At 39.7% G+C, this 17,941-nt stretch overlaps 1 long non-coding RNA gene across 5 annotated transcripts in view; it reads left to right on the forward strand.

The window, feature by feature from the left end:
- The first annotated feature begins 15,002 nt into the window (after positions 1-15,002).
- Positions 15,003-17,941, forward strand: part of LOC119511578 — a 165,894-nt gene continuing 162,955 nt past the window's right edge. For all 5 annotated transcript variants that reach the window (XR_005212213.1, XR_005212210.1, XR_005212209.1 and 2 more), the window contains exon 1: positions 15,003-15,265. This is a non-coding gene — a long non-coding RNA (uncharacterized LOC119511578). The remainder of the gene's footprint in view (positions 15,266-17,941) is intronic.

A 17,941-nucleotide genomic window follows, 5' to 3' on the forward strand; every position in this document is an offset into this window, starting at 1 on the left:
GAAAAGGGGGGTGTCCACTCACAGCCATCATCCTGGTGGACAGGAAACACTCCTGCCCATCGCCAGCCCCATAGCCCAGAGCTGCCCCACACAACCCAATGTGACGGAAGTGCTTCAAATAACAGGCACACACCACAAAACTGGGCGTGGACATTAGCCTTCCCTGCAACGTCAGCTGATTGTCCCAGAGTTAGGAAGGTGGAGCAGTGTGAATTAACAAAGCCCCATTCAGCCATCATTTCAGCAGACTGGGAGCCTCCCTACACAGCCCAGCAGCCCAGAACCGCCCTGGGGGGACGGTACTCACCTGTGACATAGCACAGTCATCCCTCAACAGAGGACCAGGGGGTGCATGGCCTGGAAGAGGGACCCACTTACAAGTCTCAGGAGCCATACGCCAATACCAAGGACTTGTGGGTCAGTGGCAGAGACAAACTGTGGCAGGACGGAACTGAAGGATTAGACTATTGCAGCAGCTTTAAAACTCCAGGATCACCAAGGAGATTTGATTGTTAGAGCCACCCCCACTCCCTGACTGCCCAGAAACACGCCCCATATACAGGGCGGGCAACACCAACTACACACGCAAGCTTGGTACACCAGTTGGACCCCACAAGACTCACTCCTGCACTCACCACAAAGGCAAAGCAGGGGAGAACTGGCTTGTGGAGAACAGGTGGCTCGTGGACGCAACCTGCTGGTTAGTTAGAGAAAGTGTACTCCACGAAGCTGTAGATCTGATAAATTAGAGACAAGGACTTCAATTGGTCTACACATCCTAAAAGAACCCTATCAAGTTCAGCAAATGCCAAGAAGCCAAAAACAACAGAAAATTATAAAGCATATGAAAAAACCAGACGATATGGATAACCCAAGCCCAAGCACCCAAATCAAAAGATCAGAAGAGACACAACACCTAGAGCAGCTACTCAAAGAACTAAAGATGAACAATGAGACCACAGTACAGAATACAAAGGATATCAAGAAGACCTTAGAAGAGCATAAAGAAGACATTGCAAGACTAAATAAAAAAATAGATGATCTTATGGAAATTAAAGAAACTGTTGACCAAATTAAAAAGATTCTGGATACTCAAAGTACAAGACTAGAGGAAGTTGAACAACGAATCAGTGACCTGGAAGATGACAGAATGGAAAATGAAAGCATAAAAGAAAGAATGGGGAAAAAAATTGAAAAAATCGAAATGGACCTCAGGGATATGATAGATAATATAAAACTTCCTAATATAAGACTCATTGGTGTTCCAGAAGGGGAAGAGAAGGGTAAAGGTCTAGGAAGAGTATTCAAAGAAATTGTTGGGGAAAACTTCCCAAATCTTCTAAACAACATAAATACACAAATCATAAATGCTCAGCGAACTCCAAATAGAATAAATCCAAATAAACCCACTATGAGACATATTCTGATCACACTGTCAAACACGGAAGAGAAGGAGCAAGTCCTGAAAGCAGCAAGAGAAAAGCAATTCACCACATACAAAGGAAACAGCATAAGAATAAGTAGTGACTACTCAGCAGCCACTATGGAGGCAAGAAGGCAGTGGCATGATATATTTAAAATTCTGAGTGAGAACAACTTCCAACCAAGAATACTTTATCCAGCAAAGCTCTCCTTCAAATTTGAGGGAGAGCTTAAATTTTTCACAGACAAACAAATGCTGAGAGAATTTGCTAACAAGAGACCTGCCCTACTGGAGATACTAAAGGGAGCCCTACAGACAGAGAAACAAAGAAAGGACAGAGAGACTTGGAGAAAGGTTCAGTACTAAAGAGATTCGGTATGGGCACAATAAAGGATATTAATAGAGAGAGGGGAAAAATATATATGACAAACATAAACCAAAGGATAAGATGGCTGATTCAAGAAATGCCTTCACGGTTATAACATTGAATGTAAATGGATTAAACTACCCAATTAAAAGATATAGATTCGCAGAATGGATCAAAAAAAAATGAACCATCAATATGTTGCATACAAGAGACTCATCTTAGACACAGGGACACAACGAAATTGAAAGTGAAAGGATGGAAAAAAATATATCATGCAAGCTACAGCCAAAAGAAAGCAGGTGTAGCAATATTAATCTCAGATAAAATAGACTTTAAATGCAGGGATGTTTTGAGAGACAAAGAAGGCCACTACATACTAATAAAAGGGGCAATTCAACAAGAAGAATTAACAATCATAAATGTCTATGCACCCAATCAAGGTGCCACAAAATACATGAGAGAAACACTGGCAAAACTAAAGGAAGCAATTGATGTCTATACAATAATTGTGGGAGACTTCAACACATCACTCTCTCCTATAGATAGATCAACCAGACAGAGGACCAATAAGGAAATTGAAAACCTAAACAATCTGATAAATGAATTAGATTTAACAGACATCTACAGGACATTACATCCCAAATCAACATGATACACATACTTTTCTAGTGCTCACGGAACTTTCTCCAGAATAGATCATATGCTGGGACATAAAACAAGCTTCAGTAAATTTAAAAAGATTGAAATTATTCAAAGCACATTCTCTGACCACAATGGAATACAATTAGAAGTCAATAACCATCAGAGACTTAGAAAATTCACAAATAGCTGGAGGTTAAACAACACACTCCTAAACAATCAGTGGGTTAAAGAAGAAATATTCACATACCACGCAGTCATACAAAACAAATCGTACATTCGATTGATCACAGTACCATTACATAGTTGTACATTCATCACCTAAATTTATTGTGAATATATCTCAATAAAATGAAGATAAAAAAATAAAAAATAAAAAAAAAGAAGAAATAGCAAGAGAAATTGCTAAATATATAGAGACGAATGAAAATGAGAACACAACATACCAAAACCTATGGGATGCAGCAAAAGCAGTGCTAAGGGGGAAATTTATAGCACTAAATGCATATATTAAAAAGGAAGAAAGAGCCAAAATCAAAGAACTAATGGATCAACTGAAGAAGCTAGAAAATGAACAGCAAACCAATCCTAAACCAAGTAGAAGAAAAGAAATAACAAGGATTAAAGCAGAAATAAATGACATAGAGAACAAAAAAACAATAGAGAGGATAAATAACACCCAAAGTTGGTTCTTTGAGAAGATCAACAAGACTGACAAGCCCCTAGCTAGACTGACAAAATCAAAAAGAGAGAAGACTCATATAAACAAAATAATGAATGAAAAAGGTGACATAACTGCAGATCCTGAAGAAATTAAAAAAAATATGAGGATACTATGAACAACTGTATGGCAACAAACTGGATAATGTAGAGGAAATGGACAATTTCCTGGAAACATATGAACAACCTAGACTGACCAGAGAAGAAATAGAAGACCTCAATCAACCCATCACAAGCAAAGAGATCCAATCAGTCATCAAAAATCTTCCCACAAATAAATGCCCAGGGCCAGATGGCTTCACAGGGGAATTCTACCGAAAGAACTGACACCAGTCTTAATCAAACTCTTTCAAAACATTGAAGAAAATGGAACACTACCTAACTCATTTTATGAAGCTAACATCAATCTAATACCAAAACCAGGCAAAGATGCTACAAAAAAGGAAAACTACCGGACAATCTCCCTAATGAATATAGATGCAAAAATCCTCAACAAAATACTTGCAAATCGAATCCAAAGACACATTAAAAAAATCATACACCATGACCAAGTGGGGTTTATTCCAGGCATGCAAGGATGGTTCAACATAAGAAAATCAATCAACGTATTACAACACATTAAAAATTCAAAAGGGAAAAATCAAATGATCATCTCAATAGATGTTGAAAAAGCATTTGACAAAATCCAACATCCGTTTTTGATAAAAACACTTCAAAAGGTAGGAATTGAAGGAAACTTCCTCAATATGATAAAGAGCATATATGAAGAACCCACAGCCAGCATAGTACTCAATGGTGAGAGACTGAAAGCCTTCCCTCTAAGATCAGGAACAAGACAAGGATGCCCGCTGTCACCACTGTTATTCACCATTGTGCTGGAAGTGCTAGCCAGGGCAATCCGGCAAGACAAAGAAATAAAAGGCATCCAAATTGGAAAAGAAGAAGTAAAACTGTCATTGTTTGCAGATGATATGATCTTATATCCGGAAAACCCTGAGAAATTGACGATACAGCTACTAGAGCTAATAAACAAATTTAGCAAAGTAGCGGGATACAAGATTAATGCACATAAGTCAGTAATGTTTCTATATGCTAGAAATGAACAAACCGAAGAGATACTCAAGAAAAAGATACCATTTTCAATAGCAACTAAAAAAATCAAGTACCTAGGAATAAACTTAACCAAAGATGTAAAAGACCTATACAAAGAAAACTACATAACTCTACTAAAAGAAATAGAAGGGGACCTTAAAAGATGGAAAAATATCCCATGTTCATGGTTAGGAAGGCTAAATGTCATTAAGATGTCAATTCTACCCAAACTCATCTACAGATTCAATGCAATCCCAATCAAAATTCCAACAACCTACTTTGCAGACTTGGAAAAGCTAGTTATCAAATTTATTTGGAAAGGAAAGATGCCTCGAATTGCTAAAGACACTCTAAAAAAGAAAAACGAAGTGGGAGGACTTACACTGCCTGACTTTGAAGCTTATTATAAAGCCACAGTTGTCAAAACAGCATGGTACTGGCCAAAGATAGACATATAGATCAATGGAATCGAATTGAGAATTCAGAGATAGACCCTCAGATCTATGGCCGACTGATCTTTGATAAGGCCCCCAAAGTCACTGAACTGAGTCATAATGGTCTATTCAACAAATGGGGCTGGGAGAGTTGGCTATCCATATCCAAAAGAATGAAAGAGGACCCCTACCTCACATCCTACACAAAAATTAACTCAAAATGGACGAAAGATCTCAGTATAAAAGAAAGTACCATAAAACTCCTAGAAGATAATGTAGGAAAACATCTTCAAGACCTTGTATTAGGCAGCCACTTCCTAGACTTTACACCCAAAGCACAAGCAACAAAAGAAAAAATAGATAAATGGGAACTCCTCAAGCTTAGAAGTTTCTGCACCTCAAAGGAATTTCTCAAAAAGGTGAAGAGGCAGCCAACTCAATGGGAAAAAAATTTTTGGAAAACCATGTATCGGACGACAAAAGACTGATATCTTGCATATATAAAGAAATCCTACAACTCAATGACAATAGTACAGACCGCCCAATTATAAAATGGGCAAAAGACATGAAAAGACAGTTTCTCTGAAGAGGAAATACAAATGGCCAAGAAACACATGAAAAAAATGTTCAGCTTCACTAGCTATTAGAGAGATGCAAATTAAGACCACAATGAGATACCATCTAACACCTATTAGAGTGGCTGCCATTAAACAAACAGGAAACTACAAATGCTGGAGGGGATGTGGAGAAACTGGAACTCTTATTCATTGTTGGTGGGACTGTATAATGGTTCAGCCACTCTGGAAGTCGGTCTGGCAGTTCCTTAGAAAACTAGATATAGAGTTTTCTATATCTATATAGATCCAGCGATTGCACTTCTCGGTATATACCCGGAAGATCGGAAAGCAGTGACACGAACAGATATCTGCACGCCAATGTTCATAGCAGCATTATTCACAATTGCCAAGAGATGGAAACAACCCAAATGTCCTTCAACAGATGAGTGGATAAATAAAATGTGGTATATACACACAATGGAATACTACACGGCAGTAAGAAGGAACAAACTCGTGAAACATATGACAACATGGATGAACCTTGAAGACATAATGCTGAGCGAAATAAGCCAGGCACAGAAAGAGAAATATTACATGCTACCACTAATGTGAACTTTGAAAAATGTAAAACGAATGGTTTATAATGTAGAATGTAGGGGAACTAGCAATAGAGAGCAATTAAGGAAGGGGGAACAGTAATCCAAGAAGAACAGATATGCTATTTAACGTTCTGGGGATGCCCAGGAATGACTATGGTCTGTTAATTTGTGATGGATATAGTAGGAGCAAGTTCACAGAAATGTTGCTATATTATGTAACTTCCTTGGGGTAAAGTAGGAACAGGTTGGAAGTAAAGCAGTTATCTTAGGTTAGTTGTCTTTTTTCTTACTCCCTTGTTATGGTCTCTTTGAAATGTTCTTTTATAGTATGTTTTTCTTTTTTTCCATACAGTTGATTTAAAAAGGAAGAACAGGTTAAAAAAAAAAAAAAAAAAAAAAAAAAACAGGAAAAAAACATGTAGTGCCCCCTTGAGGAGCCTGTGGAGAATGCAGAGGTATTGGCCTACCCCACCTCCATGGTTGCTAACATGACCACAGACATAGGGAACTGGTGGTTTGATGGGTTGAGCCCTCTACCACAGGTTTTGCCCTTGGGAAGACGGTTGCTGCAAAGGAGAGGCTAGGCCTCCCTATAATTGTGCCTAAGAGCCTCCTCCGGAATGCCTCTTTGTTGCTCAGATGTGGCCCTCTCTCTCTGGCTAAGCCAACTTGAAAGGTGAAATCACTGCCCTCCCCCCTACGTGGGATCAGACACCCAGGGGAGTGAATCTCCCTGACAACGTGGAATATGACTCCCGAGGAGGAATGTAGACCTGGCATCGTGGGACAGAGAACATCTTCTTGACCAAAAGGGGGATGTGAAAGGAAATGAAATAAGCTTCAGTGGCAGAGAGATTCCAAAAGGAGCTGAGAGGTCACTCTGGTGGGCACTCTTACGCACAATTTAGACAACCCTTTTTAGGTTCTAAAGAATTGGGGTAGCTGGTGGTGGATACCTGAAACTATCAAACTACAACCCAGAACCCATGAATCTCGAAGACAGTTGTATAAAAATGTAGCTTATGAGGAGTGACAATGGGATTGGGAAAACCATAAGGACCACACTCCACTTTGTCTAGTTTATGGATGGATGAGTAGAAAAATAGGGGAAGGAAACAAACAAACAAACAGACAAAGGTACCCAGTGTTCTTTTTTACTTCAATTGCTCTTTTTCACTTTAATTATTATTTTTATTATTTTTGTGTGTGTGCTAATGAAGGTGTCAGGGATTGATTTAGGTGATGAATGTACAATGATGTAATGGTACTGTGAACAATCGAATGTACGATTTGTTTTGTATGACTGCTTGGTATGTGAATATATCTCAATAAAATGAAGATTAAAAAAAAAAAAAGAGTGAATGGTTAGGGTGAGGGAGTGATGAGAGATAAGATTAGGGGCTGCAGGCCAGAGCAAGTAGTTTAGATTTTATTCTAAATGTAAGGGAAACTGCTGGAGAGTTTTACGCAGGTGACGTGACTTGATTTAAAGGATCACTTGGGTTCCTGGTGGAAGATGGATGATGAAGGAGAAACTGAGGAAAAAAGGGAGACCAGTTAGGAGCAAAGTGCAAAAATGCAGGCAAAATGCAATGCTGACTTGGGTAGTTTGCTAGCAGTAGAGACGGAAGAAGCCAGATTCAGCACACATTTTGGAAATAGGGTTTCTAGACCTTGCTGGTGGATTAGATGCACTTCAATAAAACAAATGCGTTACCTCTCAGTGGAATTAGCCATTTAAAGGAGCACTCTTTTAACCTGAACTGCCTTAACTCAGATGAATGCATTGCTAATGGTGCAATTCCATCCAGAGAAATATTAGGGCAGGTGGCTTTTTTATCCCTCAAATAATACCCATAGGTGGATTGCCTGCACTATTTAATGCTCAGTAACTCACTTAACCAAATCCAGCCTTTTCCTCATCTGCATAGCAAAGGCTAATTATGCTTGGTAAATGACTGTAGTTTACTGAGAAATAAATAAAAAGCCAAGTTACAAAAAAATGGGAGAGAAATTTAAAAAGATAAAAATAAATAAAATAATTTTTTTTTCACATTGGGTTGATGCATCCTGATTTAGAGCTTACAGGTCCAATGCTCCTTGACCACCATGGGCTGCCCACAGCTTATGGCCTGAAGGCAGCTTGCCCAGGAAAGAAGCAAACCCTGTTAACTTCAGTTGACCTTCCTATCACTTTCAAAACAACCACAGTAACAGCAGCCACAATAGTAGCAGCTATAAAATCCCCTGGCTGGACTCCCCCTCCCTTTTATTTCACCCCTCTCCAATGGCAGTGAACACAAAGGACAAATCTGTCATTAACTATTTGCAAATGATCAGTTACCCACTGCAGCTGTTTGCTTACCAGATCGCCATGCCAAGCACAGCTGCTTAGAGTGCCAGCCCGGTTTGGCTGGGCCACTCCACTGCCCACCCCTGATTGCCCCAAGTTGCCTCAGGAAGAACAAGGCAGGCTGAACCCCAAACTGGCAGGAACAAACTGTGGTTTTCCATTCCCAAAGGAGCTCAATATTTCCAATTCCCCAGGCTTCCTTGGACCACATGGTGAGTTTGGCTGAGAGGTGTCTCCCCTCCTATGGATGCCCTGGTCTGAGGACGGCGGCGTGATAAGGATTCAGAGGCTCCTGGCCAGTTCCTAGGAAAGGTGGTCTCGTCACTGTCTGGGTCCTCTGGCCGCATTTTTTTAAAGCAAGCAGCTTTGTGCTTCCACTTATTAATTTTCGCCAGCTTCTAAAGGTCAACGACCTGGCAAGCCGAGATTCACAAATAACAGGTGCAGGGACTCTGTTGCCTGCCTCCGTGGGACATTGCTCTGTCACTTTTATTTACTGAATCAATCCACCAGTGTCCAGCAGGAGAACAACAGCTAAATGGCCATTAATTGTGGGCTGATGTGCAGATGAAACAAATCTCCAAAGGGACTATAAACCTTTGTTCCTTCACCTCCTCCTGCTCTTGCTATGGGATTAGCAGGAAATCATTCATCTCCTTATTATAAATTTACCATTAGGGTTGTCCCAGGTGAGCTAGCGCAAACTTCCCTCTGTCTCTTCTCCTCCCTGGACCCTTCTTCCCTCTCCCGTTCCTTTCTCCTCCCTCCTTCTCCTGTCGTCCTTTTTCTTTTCATCTCCCTTTTCACAATCTTTCTAGTTCTCTTTCTCTTTCACACATACACTCATTCCCAAATGTCACAGTCTTTTATTAAAGTTACCTCATTGCCCTAGAGAGCACCACTTTCTGCTTGTGTCATAATTTGTCTTTGCCCTTCTCCCACATATGTATATGTAGACACAGAAAATGGATACAACGGGATTCCTATTGAAGGGAATAAAAAGGCAGAAAAAGTTCTCTTCAAAGGGAATATTTCCTCTCCTCCTTTCTGTCATTATTCTTCAGAAAAGCTCTTTAACTCCTCTGAGTCCAAAAGGAGCTTAATTAAAGTGTAAAAGGGAATTTGAAAGTAAGCAATAGACAAAGAAAAAAATACAATGGATCTGAGCTCTGTCTCGGGGCTAAGGAATGCACTTCCAGTTCTTTCATTGTCTCTAGGACGTGCGCTGCACTGACCTGGCCAGCCATCAGTGCAGTTTGATTTGAGGGGCGTTAGGGAGACCACCGCCAGCCCTCAAATGAATCCCCAAACTGGTCTCCACAATGAGCACAGTACATTTTACATCATTGTGTTAAGAATCATTTTCTTCATGTGTCCTTTAAAACTAATGTAGGTTTTCTGTTAGTCGTCTACACCTTAGCACACAGGTTTCTTTCCTTGGTCGTGGGAGGATCGAGAGAGCAGAAGGGGACTGACAGAATGGATGGGAGTGAAGAGGATGTAGCAGGGCCCAGAGAAGACATGTCCTCATCAGAGAAACGGTGCAAAAAAGGAAGAAGGAGGACAAAAACGTCCCATACTTCAAACCAGGGCTAAGAAACCAGTCTCCAGACATGGGGTGGGGAATGTGAACCGTACTTACTTAGTGATTGGTGTGTTTGATTCAGTCTAATTACAGATGGACAGAAGCCCACTGCCTGTGAGTTATTCATGATACATATTTTTTAAATGTACGACATAACACATTGACAGGGACACGGGAAGCACCCAAACTAACTTGCAGAGGCTCAGTAAAATACTGATGGCTAGGAATACTCACAGACAAGACTTCCTGGCGACTCCAAATTCCAGGGTAACTGAAGAATAACTAACTCAATTTTAAAAAGTCATATTGAAAATGTATTTTTAATATTGTTTCCATAATAATGGCTATAAATTATATAGTTTTAAGAATATAATATCTAAATCTAGACAGCCTGGGTTCATGTCCCAGCTCTGCCTTATATTAGTTTGGGACCCCAGATATTTTGAACTTTCATTCATTTATGTCACAAATACTAGGAGTGTACAATTTCTAGAGCTACACTAGGGATCAGAAATTGACACTGGTCCTGCCTGCCTCCATGAGAATAACAGCCTAAACCATAAAATCCTTACTCCAAAAACTGCTAAGATGGAGAGGCACAAGAATGGAGCCAGGACAGGGGATAATTGAGGTTCTGACCTAGCAGTGTGCAGTGGGTGGTTAGCAGTATTATCCGTCTTTGGGCTGTGGAGTATAAGTGGGATACAGGTGTGTCCTAAATCAGATCCCCTCACCCTCAGGGTGACTGGGTGGAGGCTTGGGCTGCCTGGAGACCAGGGACAGTTGCCTCTTCATTTTAATCTAGTATGCTTTTAATTATTTTCTAGGTATATACCATGATGTGGAAAAAGTTTCTGACCAATCAAGTTAAGGAAAATTCCACTGAGAAACCATCCTTGTGCTGAAGCCTAAGTGAAGGCTACAAGCTGACTGGCTCAGGAGGGACATTAAGGGTGGGTTCTAAGCAGATCGTGTTTACCTGCCTGGGACTCGAATGATTCCGGCTTCTCAAGGATGGCAGAAAATCATCATGACAGGAATACAGAGAAGGTGAAGGTCGGTTGCAAAGCAGCTTTCTGAACTTTGGTGATTCTGATAACATCTTTGGTTGTCATTTTCCTGATCTCTAAAATGAGGGATTTTAAATGTATTTTCTCTAAATTGTTTCTACTTTCAAATTTCTGATTATCCAGGTTACTGATAGATACAATATTTGAGCTGGTGGAAAATTCTATAATGTACCACATCACAGAATTTACTGGATTTTCTTTTGCTTCTTGTTTTTGTTTTTGTTGTCCTAAATACATAGTTACAATTAATATTCCTGTCATTTGACTTGATAAAACAACAGTAAATTACAATTTTGTTGTAGGCATAAAATTATTAATGAGAATAGACAAATGTCTAGGTTTCAGTAGAGGATTTATCTTTAGATAAGCAAATCCATACAATTTCTCAAATATCTTAAAATACGGAAATGCAGAGAGCAATTCAAAACATGGAGCATTTCTCTTTCAAGTGTTTAAACAAAAACAAAAACAAAAACAAAAACCTTCATTGAAGCCAGTCAGAGAACTGTAGGTAGGCAAAGAATCTAGAGCCATTCAAGAGAAATGGTAGGTCCCATAAGGAAAATTCTAGACTGTCTTCCATGAATACCAGCCAGCCCTTTAGCTTTGTGTGCCTGGAAGAGAGCTGGCTTCTGATAAGTGATGATTTATATTGATCCTGCTTGGATATCTATGAAGTTGAATATATTTCTAATGTACATAGTTATAGGAAACCCTTGGCTAGATGAAACAATTGTTTAAAAGTAAATGTCAGGAAGAGAGAATACACTGATAAAGCTTTATGTAAATTAGCATTGGTCATACTCAAATCAAGACATTTCACTTACTGAGCATCTTATGCCCAAAGGCCTCTTCAACATCCTTGGGGCTTGGCGGTAACATACTTTTATTTCCATGATACAGAATGGCCATGAAAAAACATTAGTATTCAATTTTGAAAAAAAAAAAAAAAAAGATTTGTTTCCCATATTGCTCCATGCTAGAAACAGCTGTATTTAACTGGAAAATCTAAATGGATAATTGTGGAAACCATTGATTCATTTAATAGTTCAGCTGTCAAACAAAACTGTTAAGTGCTTATCATAGTCCAAGACAAGACAAACTACTGCCCTCATGAAGTTTGCAATCTGATATCTGACTATGAGATATGAAAACGAGTGCCTATGTGAACATATAAAATCTATAAAAGAGAACCCTAACCTGCTCTCAGGAGCCAGGGAAAACGCTGCTGAGAAGCAATGTTTCTGCTAATAGCTAGGTTAAAAGTTCAACTTCCTAGGAATTGGCAAGCCAATCAATCTTGAACTTCCATTTCCATTTCAAGAACATCATCCAAGATGCAAGCTATATACCAAGTTTTTGACAGTGAGAACTTTACTTGCAGCAGTTTGTTAAAAATCTGAGTATCTCCAAATATATTTCAGCCTCAGCACCATTAAGAGATTGGACACGAATATTCTTTAAACCTTTGATCATTTCAAGAGAATACGACAGGATAAGAGGAGCCTTTCATGCTGGAAATTCTTATGTCATTGTCCGATGTAATATATAACACAACTGTCATCTTCATAGGAGAAAGCCCATTTGCCTTTTTAAAAATTCAGCCCTAAGGATCTCTCCTGTGATATGTGACCTAGAAGAGGGATAACTAGGGGGATTCTTTGAGTAAAGGAATCCTGGATTTTATTGCTTTCGGATGTAACCATCTCCAGAGCTGTAGAAGGAGTCGCTATTTAATTAGATTAAACCAGGAATGTATTTCTTTCCTAACAAAAGAAAAAGACTGGGGTTCCAGGGAATTCTGGGTGCCTATATATTACCCAGAAGGCAAGATTTGCTTCTTTACAATGACAACCATAAGCCTGGATCTGGGCTCTCTATATTCATCTTGTTTTATTCATATTTATGAACAACTGTCCAGTGTCCAGGAAATACTGGGCACTTCTACTTATCTGTCCTCACTCATGTGGTTCAGCTTATAATGCAAGTTGTCTAAATTGCAGGAATTTTCCTTAACAGAACAGTGATGACAGAAGTACGTATTTATAAAATAAGGGCAAAAAAAAAAATACCATTTACATTTTTGGAATTTGAGGGGCTTATGGGAGGATCTTGACTCAAGAAATATATTTGCCTTTGACCCCTGTTTTTCAACACTAGAGAAAGAAGTAATGCACAGATTTAAGACACATAGGGGCTATATGTTAAAATAAACATAAAAGCTTTGTTTGGGACTAGCCATGTCAAGGGAATTGCAATGTACTTGGCAATCCACAGGGATCCACTCATGGTTTTGAGCACGAGATTGTCATACTCCAGCCTTTGTTTTCATGAGACAACAAAGATAAGATCAGCAGAAGAATCCAATATAATGGATCTGGGCATTTCCGTTTTGTTAGTACGAACAAGATCTTCAGGCTGATGGGAATTTCAGAGTAGCCCAGCTGGCCTGGGGGAAACTCAAAAGGCAGCAAATAAATTGTAGTGACCACCATCTTACTGTATTAGCTAGATAATTCCTACTCACTGTCACCAGGGCAGCTCCTAGTCATATATAAACCATTCAACACTGCATTTCAGCCTCAAATCCAATTTTCATGCTATTCAAGACCTCTCACCAAGTAACCCCAAACTAACCCTTTAAGCTCAGCTACTGCCCTTGCCTCTCTTCTAGCACATGGTTCAGTTATGATGAAATCTTTGCTGTCGCTTAACTTACCATGTACTTTCAAACTTCCGTGCTTTTGCAAGTGTTTTCCCTTTGCCCAGAATTCCTTTTTTTCTCCTCCTCTTCTGTTCTATCAAATTTGTAGGCCCCAGTTCAAACATAACCTCCATTTTGAAGAACTTCCCTGGCTTTCTCAAGCAGGCTTAATACTTCTGCTTCCACATGACAATGTTTATATCCCATTATGGTACTCATTCATTGACCAAATATTTATAGAGCAACCACTATGCACCAGGTATGCTATAAGCACAGGGGACACTTCAGTGAACATATAATATTGCTATGAATTTTTTCATACATAACTTCCTCACTAGACTATGATTATATTGATGATGGGCTCTATTTTTAATTAACTCTATATACCAAGGGCCTAGCATATTTCCTGGCATTTTATGAAGTGTCCAGTGATTACCTGATTTATGAATTGACTGAATAGTCCCTTGGTGTCAAATCACTGTCCTCTTATGCACTTTACGTTTCAGGGAATTGGTAAAATGATTCATTCATTCATTTATCAAATCTGGTTTGAGCACATAATCTAAATCTATCCATTATTCTCTCATTTCCTCATGAAAACCTGCTTGTTTCATATCCTCTGGGCCATTTTCTTATGGGACACTCTGACCCATTTTTTTCTCCCAGGTAACTGATTAGAGATAAGGGGTTAATGAGGACCTTTTAAAGATCATATATTTCCAGTTTACTTTGGGACTGCAAAGAATGGTGAATCATAGGATATTCATATTTCATGTTGGACTAGATGGGGGTTTACAGAATTGGGGAATTTTAGGTTTGAAGAGATTTTTCAGGTTAGCTAATCCTACATCCAACTGACAGCTTTCTGTTTCATCCTCAGTAAGGCTCCCAGGCTCTATCTGAATGCCTCCAAAGAGGGAGGCCACACTGTTTCAATACATTTTAGGTCATGTTTAACAATTTAAAAGTTTTTTGCTGTTGTTTTTCTTCTTCTTTTTCTTCTTATATTGATTCAAAGTCTGTCTTATATAAAATTCCTGATCGTGATGGTTTGGAGGTTTTATGGACCTCAGAAAAGATCCTGTTCTTAAAGCTAATCCATTCCTGTGGTTGTAGACCTATTGTGGGTGGGACATTTTCATTAGATTATTTCAGTTAAGGCATGCCCCACATGGGTCTTAATCCTCTTACTGGAGCCCTTTATAAGAGCAGGAAATGGAGAGAAAGCAGAGAAGCTAAGAGAAAAAAAGACACAGAAGCAAAAAGAAGCTCAGAAAGAAAGCTACAGATGGAGCAGCCAGAAGCTGAAAACAACAAAGCCCAGAAGAGAAGGGAAAGACCAGCAGACATCATCATGTGCCTTGCCATGTGACAGAGGAGCCCAGGACTGCTGGGAGGAGCCCAGTCTTCAGGGAGAAAGCATTGTCTGCTGTTGCCTTGATTTGGACATTTTCATGGCCTCAGAACCGTAAGCTTGTAAGTTAATAAATCCTCATTGTAAAAGCCAACCCATTTCTGGTATACTGCATCTGGGTAACTTTGGCAAACTAAAACACTGGTGCAGGAAAGTCATTAGAAGAAGTTAACCATTAACATGTAACAAGTTAAAAATGTGGTTTAGAAAAACCAAAACTTCTACCTGAAAACAAGATTGCTGAGGTGAATTTCAAAGCCAGCATCCAGGCTGAGCTCCTACTTTATTATGCCTTCGTGTGACCCAAGGTAAGAGGGAAGAGGGTAATAGCCCTTCAAGCAATTAAGGACTCTTTGCATGTTTCTGCTCTGCTGCGCCACTGGAAGCTCTAACTCACCCCCTCTGGGTAATTAACTTGCCTATTGGATCTTGGCCATTGACACATTTTATTTTCCTGGTTTGTGTCAGTTAATTAACTCTTAGCCAGGGTCTGCTTCAGCAAAGCTTGGTTCTAGGCTCAATGGAAACTTTAATGAACAGTGACCATAGTGGTCACTGCTCTTTTTTCCCAGGGGCTTACATTATGGAGAAGGACCAAACCATTCTTTTCTATTGTACCCATGCATGTATAAGTAAAAGTTATAACTCTATAGAGAAGAAAGCCAGGTATCTGACCATGATTGCCTCAGATCCTGAATTTGTTACTCAGCAGGGGTCACATCTGGCTATATCGGTGTCCTTAAGCCAAGGTCAATAGATCCATATTATATCCACACATGGAATTCATACTTTAATTCCCCCCAAAATATTTACATGCAAATTTTGTGTGTATGTTAAATTTTAGAAGCAGGTAGCTCATGACTTTCATCAGAGAATAAATGCCAGGTCATATGAGCTGCCCCTACTGTATTTCCAATATTCATTTATCCATGTAACAAGTTATTTCCTTACTGTGGCTTTTAGTGTTTGCTCCTTGCTTGAAATGCAGAACAACAAAACAAAACAAAATGAAAACTAACTAAATAAATAAAACCTTTTTGTAGAGTTATCTGTTTACAGTACTATGAGAACATTGTGGGAAAAAAAAAGATTAAAAAGAAAGCTATTCAGATTAACATAAATAAATATTCAGTTGAAGTTGTCTCTAGCCATTGTATATTCAGCATTCATCGGGTGTTGCCCTATCATTATTGTTTATCAGTTGAATATAAATACAGGCCTTTAAACAGAACAAAAGGTAGGGGGAGAAAAAAAAATGGAGTCCTGCTTAAAGACAGTGACCAAATAGGTCAACTATCAAAGCTTTGCTTGATAGATTTTTTTTTTTTTTTTCTGTGTTTCATTATTTCTGGGGCCTGTCAGTTGCTCTGGGATAGAAATAGAGTGCGTTATGAGTTTCCCGAGGAAGGAAAAAAGGCTGTTAAAAGGCTTTTGAGTTCAACAAATGTGTCCTGAGAGCCAAATGGAACAGGGATGAAATCCTAGCTAAAACCCGTGGGGAATAATTTGTTGGTAGCAACATCTGGAAAGGAAGTGAGGCAATGGCTGCAGAGTTTTGTTTAGAGAACAAATGGAAGGAAAAGGGCTTTAAAAAGGTAGGTTGGGAGGCCGGGATGGGGGAGGGAGAAAATGCCGGTAAAGGCCTCGAATGAGTTTTGGGATTTAGGAAGGAGATTTAATAGACTGAATAGCAGGTCACAGCTAAAGAAGTGAAACCTGAGCGAAAGACATCAGTAAGAACGCCGGTGTTAGTGGGCGAGCTGAGAACCTAAAAGCAAACTCAAATTAAATAGTTTATTATTCCTCCGGCTGTTCCTACCACTAATAATGTGTTTTCCCTCTAGAATCGAGTATTTTGAAAATCCATATTAATCATCGAGACCCGTGTTTGCACTTATCTCGTGGGCAGCCTGTTGTTGAAACCAACTGCCTGAATTCTCAGGCTGCTCGTGCTTCCTGGGAGCTAGCGGGGGCTTGGCAGCAGCCGCGGGGGCTGGCCCCGGGCGGGACGGTTCTGTTGATTGTGTCTCCACAAGAAGGGCTCCAGCTTTTGAAGGGACAAAGCCCGCTGCTCTAGCACAGACTGCCGATTTAGCTGGCATAGTATCCTGTTGTCGACCCTTCCTTGTAGTAACAATACTCAACTGCAGAAAAAGAGGAGCATACCAAACATAAATATTGTAGCTGGGAATTTTCTGTTTTCGCTATCAGTACCACAAGCTGTGCAGAGTCTGGACCCATAGAGAAGGAGGAAATCCACCACTAGGGTGTGGTCCACTGCCCCAGTGCCTCCTATCAAGGCCAAGGACTCCCCAGACCACTCCAGCTGCGGTTTTGCCAGTCCTATGAGATTTATTTTGCCTCAGTCTGGGAGGGTCTGACTTTCTTTCCAGCATATCAGGCAAATAGTGGTATTAGAATATTACAGGAGAAAGCCCCACCACCCCTTGCCATTGATAGTCTAGCACTGATTGAAAGGACGGTGTAATATGTGTTCAGGGCCTCAAGGACTCCGGCGTCTAATGGCCTGAGATTGAATGACGCTCCCTCACTTGCCTAGCTATAAGACTTCAGGCAAATCATTAAACCTCCCAGCCTTTCAGTTCCTTTACCTGTAAAATGGGGATGTTGTGGGGAAATAAATGAATTAATGTAAATACAGTGTGTAGAATGGAGCCAGAATCATGTTTCACCGCATGCATGTTAGATATTAGCATTATTTATCAGGCACTATCACTGTGTTGCAGTGTTCTGTGAAGTGTTTTACACGTTTCTTATTTTAGCTGAACAATTTTATGTGGTATCTATCTCATTTATCATCCAGCTCATACAGTAGTAAAATGCAGAGCCAATATCTGAATTGTGTCTGTTTCCAGTGCTTTACCCACTATGCAAGAAATTTGGTTACAAGGAAGTTGAATTACGATATAAAACTTTGTCACGATGACAGATGACAAGGAGATATTTTTAGAGGAGTGAATGAA

This window comes from Choloepus didactylus, chromosome 16 (assembly GCF_015220235.1).
Source record: "Choloepus didactylus isolate mChoDid1 chromosome 16, mChoDid1.pri, whole genome shotgun sequence".
In the NCBI taxonomy this organism is placed as follows: Eukaryota; Metazoa; Chordata; class Mammalia; order Pilosa; family Megalonychidae; genus Choloepus; species Choloepus didactylus.